The sequence below is a fragment of the Tiliqua scincoides genome, chromosome 1 (assembly GCF_035046505.1).
Source record: "Tiliqua scincoides isolate rTilSci1 chromosome 1, rTilSci1.hap2, whole genome shotgun sequence".
Lineage (NCBI taxonomy): Eukaryota > Metazoa > Chordata > Lepidosauria > Squamata > Scincidae > Tiliqua > Tiliqua scincoides.
This window is the reverse complement of record NC_089821.1, coordinates 197,530,278-197,537,804: the sequence shown is the minus strand read 5'-3', so window position 1 is coordinate 197,537,804 and position 7,527 is coordinate 197,530,278.

The window sequence follows — 7,527 nt, the reverse complement described above, 5'->3', positions numbered from 1 at the left end:
ACTTGTGCAGAGGCAATGGTGGGGGTGTGTTAAAATAATGCTCAGGGAAAAGCAGAAAACACATGGAGACTATAAAAAGCCTTGCTCTAAGCCTTGCTCCATTGGAAAATGGTCCAATGGAAAGTCGCAGCTTGCGACTGGTGGTTGTGATTAGAAGGTGCAGGCCAGCGTGGGCTCCAACAGTCTCCAATGGGTCAAAGGTTCATTGGAGACTGGGGGTTCCCTGTGGGCCAGATTGGGGGTCTTGAGGGCTGCAAATGCAGGTTAGGGTTTGCCCACCCCAGATTAGATGATCATCTACTCTACTCATTAGATGTATTTATTTGTTTATCTCTGATCTACCCCTCAAATGAATTGAGTAGGTTGACATCAAAGGGAGTTTTTCCCCTTGGCACAAATGGCCATATGGGTGAGGATCCAGATCAGGACGGAAAAATGAAAGTGTCTCTTCACACACATACACTGATGTAGTCCCAGTCTATATCAGGGCTCTGAACAGCTATGTGCATTCAGGTGCATGTACACCATCATGTAACAGGCGTATTATCTAGTTTGGTCCAGACATTGCACTCGGTGGCTCACAGGTTGTGCTGGCCTGTGTCAGATGAAGAAATAGAAACCAATTCATTCTTCTTCCATCTGGTTCCTTGCACTCATTCCAAGAATTCTGATGAAGTGAAATTTGAGAACCTTGTATTTAGTAGAAGGAAGCTTTTCAAAAAAAGATCATATCCTACAAAGTGGTTCTTTAATTATGTCGTTTGATGCCCTTTTTTTTTTGATAATGGGGTTACATTGCTCTTAGAGTTTGCAAGTTGTCTTCAGTTTTTGCCTCTTACTTATAATCTTGCAAAATCTTGTTTACAAAAGTGTTTGAAAAGGGAGAAGTTTTGTAGTGTTGACTGAACTTATTTTAAAAGGATGCCCTACAGGGTTAATATGTGGAAGGTTAAATCTAAGGAAAGTCAGAACAATATATTTTTTTCTGGGTTGAAGTCTTAAGTCATGATAAAGTCAAAGGCTGCCTTTAGCGCTACCTGTCCACAAAGTTACCTTCTTGCTCACCCATAATGCTCTTCTCCCTCAAAGCTAAAGCCAGGAATGCTATGATTGACAAGGCACTTAACAGTGGCCCACATCAACATCAATGCTGGTCTTTCAATTTCTGCTTGGAGGGCATGTTTTAAAGACTAACATTTGGAACTAAGAATTAACCCTATGGTATTTCTGACATTTTGGTGGATGTTGACTGGTACTGAAGAACCTGCAGGAGCACTGATCAGGAAATAGAGTAGCCTGTGCAAAGATATCCCACTCAGCCACAACTTGAACACATTTGTTGCATCAAAATGTCCAGTTCCTGCTAGGGTTTAAAAAGGGGGAACCTTGGGTGTGTCCCAGTGCAAAGCAGGATGCAAAGAAACAGCAGACACAGCAGAGTCCTTTAAATTTGCTGGTGTATATTAGAGCAAGGAGTTTCACACAAAGAATAGTCAAAATACAGTCCAGGTCATACACGAAAGATTACGGCAGTCCAGTTTACCTTATCCAAATCAGTTTCCACACAACACAGTCAGTAATCAGTCCAAGGTCAATCACAGCATAAACACAGTTCAACAGAGTCTCCGGCAACAGAATCTCGGTTTAACACCTACTACTGCACTGGTGGAGCTGCAGACTGGGGTTTTAGTAGTCTGAGCACCCAATCACAACCTGCTCTCTTAACTAGGGTGTGGCAGGCTCAGGTGCAGAGTCATTCTGCTGACTCAGTGTGACTCAGCTGCCTGCAACTTTCCATAAACTAAATGGTTAGCTTTGTCTGACTCAGCATGGGCAGAGAGCTAACAGTTCCATGAGTTCAGATCGTATTTAGAAGATAAGAACATTTGCATTCATATTAGTTGTTCAGAACAAAAACACTGAAATGATGCCTTTCATTGCATGAGCTCATCTCTAACTAGTGAGTTTTCAAGGTATGTCTTTGTCCAAGAAAACTCGTAAGGAAAAGGTTTTGCAAGTTTTGATCAGGTTTTTCTTAACCTGATCAGTACACTGCACAATAAAGGACAAGTAAATTAGATCTTTAATTGATAAGAGATCCCTCCAGCATTATATCTTATAGACAAGCAACTTAAGACATCAGTTTGTTGGTCTTATCACAGTGCTGACAAGTACCGATTGCTGGATGTTAAAATGTGCTAAATTAGACATCATGTTTTCAATCTGACTTTTGTTTGTGTTCATGTTGATTCCAACATGGCACTGTAATTCCACAAGCAGGGTACAGAATTTGCACCCAGGCAAGCCCATTTAGACAACATAATCTACCAGGATGGAAAACCCTGTAATTTCCTGCAGGCGCTATTCAAATTGTGCAGTGATTGAGGTTCCTGTAGTTTGTACACTGGCTGAATTAGAGAGATTGAGCTGCACACAAATTAGATACCCTGTTAATTTGTAGAATTGAGAAAGGAATTAGATCCCTGGGTGTCCGCCCCTCCTCAGCTCTCTATGGATCACCCTCAATAACCAAGCTCACATAGTGTGCTACAGGCACGAAGGTTGCATTAACAAAGGGCATCTGCGGACTAGTACAAAGGACTAGTACAAATAGCCAAGCTACACACTACAGAGCAAAGCAAAACAAATGCAACTCAAACCATGAAGGTGAGCAAACACACCAATGTGGGGGTACAGAATCAGTCTTAAGTAGTAAGGCATCTGGCACTGGGGGCAAAAATAATTTTAAGAGCCCCCCCCAGCCTTAGAAAGTCACTTCTGGTTTTGCAAAATCCAAAAGTACCTTTCTAAGGCCTCTGACAGGCCTTCTCAGTCTTCCAAGGCTCTGAAGGTTTCCAACAGGTACTCTCCTGACAACTCCCCCAGGCATGGGACCCAGGGAATTGACCCCCTGGTCCCCCCGTTAGCTATGCCACTGACAGAGATGGTCTGCAAGAAGAAGAGAAGAAGTGATACAAAGACAGGAAAAGACTTTGCTAATGAAAAGTGATGATTTTTCTCAGGAGTTGGAGATTGTTACCGAAAAGTCTGTGAACAGAGTAAAAGGGAGGAGAGACCCATGCCTGGTGAGAAAAGGAAAATGCTGATTTTAAGGAAAGAGATACCAGTGGCTACTATAACTATAAGGATAAGTAATATTAAATGAATATTTCATACTCCACTAGCATAAGATGTTTCTACCGGTTTGATTTTAAAACACATTTTGCATAACAGCAATTCATACAAGCTATTTGGTAATGGGTTTGCGTTAAATCATGACCAATGGTTCCAGTGTTGTTGCCAATGTCATTGCTAAGTGCCCCTTGAATCTGCTGCAATAATTAATTTTCTGTTTACTGGAAATGTATACCACCCTGCTCAGCCTCATCGGCACACACACAGGCACAGATGGCAGAGATATATACAGTGGGCAACATTAAAAACTGGCCATTTACCATCTGCAGCAATTTTTAGCTGCAGTACTGGATATTCTGGGATGTAAATAATGTATTAAAAGTATCACTGAGTGTAAATTCTTTTTGCCTGCCAAGAACAGAACATCTGAGCTGGCAGTGGGCGGGCAGAAATAAATGTGACCTCCCAGCTTTCATATGGGGCCAATGCCAACATTTCCCCCAATTTCACTGCCAGGAAAAGCACAGGAGAGAGCTGTGGGCAAATGTTCAGTATTTCCAAATCACACGTTTGCCAATCCACTTCCTTGTGGATAATTCATATGCTCATCTGGTCCTTCTTCTATTTTTGGGAGAACATGTTTTTAAACAGGACTTGATTTTATGAAAATTCTATTGTAGAATCGTGGGGGGTCCAGTTCAAGGTTTTGACTCAGGGCCCCCAGAAACCTGGCACCAGCACTGGGCCTTTGTGACCAGTGATTTAAAAAACAAAACATTATTTTGAGGCTCTGATCTAATCCAGGATGCAAAAAAGAGCTGAGAAAGGATACTCAGGGTTTAGCCACTTCATGAGAGTGCAGGGTATCCAACAGGTGCTTACCCTACAGTGAAAGCGGCAACGTGTGGAAGCGCATTTATGCAACACTCCACCAATTATGGCGCTATTGATGCAGACAAAACAGGGCACAGTGTTTAGCTGAGTAGCAGAAGCATGGCAAAGGTACATATTGTGCATGAAGCAGGATATAATTCCCCCACATAAGAATACAAATAAATGTGAACAAACAATTGTTATTTGTCGTCACTATGCATGGTTCTATGCATCAAATGCATTCATGGCTTTATGTTTTGAAAGTTCCATTGTTGTAAAATGGCTGCAGCAACATTTTACGGACCAGCATTTGCAGTCCCAGTAACATCTGTTTGCAGCCATTTTTTGAGCACTGCCACAAGGGGTGGCAGAGCTCAAACCCTGCCAATGGACCCCACCATGCCCACTGAAGGTAAGGTAGCAGTAGGAGTGGAGAGAGGAGCAGGGAGGGGGGAAAATGTACAGGAAGGGAGGAGGAACAGAGGTGAGGAGGCTGTGGGAGGGGGTGGCACACACTGGATCCTACCCCCTCTTTTAACAGCCTGTCCCTTTTTTCTCATCAGACTTTTGCTAGCTGAAGAACTGGTGCAAGTCCAAGGAAACCCATCGGCAAACAGAAGGCAAGGGAAAAATATTTTCTTACTTTCCCAAGCCCCCCCCCCAATGCAGTGTGTAGGGTCCCATCCCTGGAGCAGGCCTGTTCCACCATCAGGGAGGCCTCAGATTTGCTGGAAGGGGTTCCAGCACCCTTGTCCTCCTCCCTAGCAGAGCTGCCAAACCTGGCTTAGGAGCAGGTGCCATTCACCTCACAGCTCCCTACTTCACACTGACCACCTCTCATCCCTGGCCTCCCTGTTTTATGGAGCAAACCTGCCCCCTTTGGCCCCGCCCCTTCCTCCTGGTGGGGCAGAAAAGGCTTTTCCTGTTCCTGGCTTGTTTCCTTCAGTGTTACCTGTTTGTCTTGCCAGCCTCCCTTGTCTGGTTGGGTTGAGCCAACCTTCTTTGCCCCCCTCAAGGGCAGGGAAGCCTCCCCACCCTGGGCATTGGGTGCCTGCTCCAGGGTAAGTCGGGGGTCAGGGCATCTGGGGGAGCCCCCGACACAGTGATAGCCTTTTTTGTATGGCTGCATCAGCAGAGTGGGGAGAAGGATAAGATTGGGCTCTAAATGAGGTTTCTATGGAAGGAAGAATACCTGTATGTGCATGTGCTTTGCCAAATTCCTAGTCTAAGCTTCACCTAGAGAACCTATATCCACTTTACTCCCCTATGCTCCCCAACAATGGCCCTAGTTCTGCACTGCTGGACTCCACCACCAAGGTAGCTTGCCTGTTCAACCTACAGAGGTCCTCCTTCCTCCACTCTCCTGCCAGGAGCTTCTCCAGCAACCACAGCAGCAACTTGGTCCTCAGCAGGTCTTGGGAGTGGTAACCACACATCATTCACCAGTGTCTCCAACAGCCTCTGTTCCAGCAGTCCTCAGAAGTCCATTCACCCATCTGTCCATCTGTCCATTAGTCAGATCAGATCAGATACTTTATTAACGGTCATCCGACCAGCTAGTCACAAATCAACGCAACAAAATACACAAAATTAAAACCAACATCCCTTTACACATATATAAAATCATAAAATCATCAGTTTATACTCTCGATTTTCTTTCTTATCAACTGTGCAGCATGGCAGAAACGGGCCACCCTGAGCAATATATCAGGATTAACATCAATTAGTCCATTAGTCCAATTAGTCCATTAGTCCATTAGTCCAATTAGTCCATCGGTCAGTCAGCAGGTCCAGTAGTCCATCAGCCAGTCCATTAGTTCCCCAGTCCATTAATCCATCAGCTTAGGTCTCTCAGCTCCGAGCACCTTCCTTCTGCAATCTCAATCTCTCCAAACTCCTTCCTTCTACACCCACCAAACTCTCCCTTCTACAGGTGCTACTTTTATCCCTTAATGACCTCATTGCCTCATTCTAGCACATTAAAAAATGGAAGATTTTGGATGGAAAATGGGCAGGAGGTCTGGCTCAGTTGGTAGAGCTGCTGCCTTGTATGCCTGAAGATCTGAGGCTGCCAGTTCGAAACAACTGGAAGTACCTGAGAACTGACGACACGCTGATATAACTGATGAGCTGACCCTTGGTGGCAGAGAGGAGTTGCCCTCAAGTGGAGCGTGGGAGGCGAAGGGCCAGAGAGAGGCCAGACTGGGAAGGAATCCAGCTGGAACGAGGAGTTCTATGAAAGACGAGAACTGTTCCATTGTAAAAATCCCTAAGGGGGTTTAGAACAGCCTGCCTATGTAAACCGCCTTGGATTAAAGTCTGAGGAGAAATCCGACAACAAAAGAAAGGCAGTATATAAAAACCTGTATAAATAAATAAAAGATTCCAGGAAATTTCTGGACCCCCTCCTTTGGCTCCTTGGTTCCATTTCTGACTCTGGGCCTGGGTACAAATTACCCCCTTTACCTCCCTCTCCTAGGCCCTGGATGTTAGCACCTGATGCTTTCAAGCACAGGGAAAGTCAGTGGCAAAGGACCGCTAATACGAAGTTAGGGCTTACACCCAAACATTAGAAATAACACTAAAAAGATTAATAATTGCTCTTCTATTTAATTTAAAATAAGCCCAATTAACTTAATAATACAGAAGTGCATCGTAACTACTTCCATTTGCAGCAGTTCTATTCAAGGGGAGAAGTAATTTCTGCCAATGCCCCTTTTCCACTACAGCCCCAAAATATTTGTTCTTGAGTGCCCCCCAACTGCAGGAGCAGATTTTGAGGGGGCCACAGGGAATTGCAAAGGAAAGGAGAAGCAGGTGAGAATCAACCTTCCTCCATGAACAAATGGAGCTTCTTTTGCAAATGAAAGGAGCACTTAGGGTTATCTCATGCGTCTTACTAAGTCAGTAGGGCTTACTTTGAATTAAGGTTATATAAGATCAATTCATTATTAATATAGCATCGTTAATGCAATTCCTATGTAAAGACTGGCCGTAATCACTCTCTCCCTCCCTTACACAGTGGAGAGAAGCACTTAGCTAACCACTTTTGCTTCTGGATAAGCACACATAAATCAGGCTGCACACTGATGAGCGTGAATTTTCTTCTCAAACCATTGCTATCATTTTTGCCTATATGTGACCTGTGAAGGCAGGTTGGTTTCCCAATGACCTATGCATTTCTCCCCTCTTTCCCCTCTAAGGCTATTGCAAAACATACAAATTTGTGAGAACAAAATTTCAACCTTACAAGCCTGAAGGTTACATATGCTTACATACTTTACATATACCTTTTAGGGTTCCATCTATTCCCATCATAAATTGTGCCTCTGAACTTTCCATAGGGTAGAATTCTAAGGCCCCCGACTATGGCAGAGTTCGCGTGAACACAGGAAGTTGCCTTATTCCAAGTCAGATCCTTGGACCCTTGGCGCTCCAAAGTTTCTGTCTGGACTCCTTCCCACCCCTTCCTGAAAGTGCTGTGTTGAACCAGGAACCTTCTCCATGCAAACCTAGCGC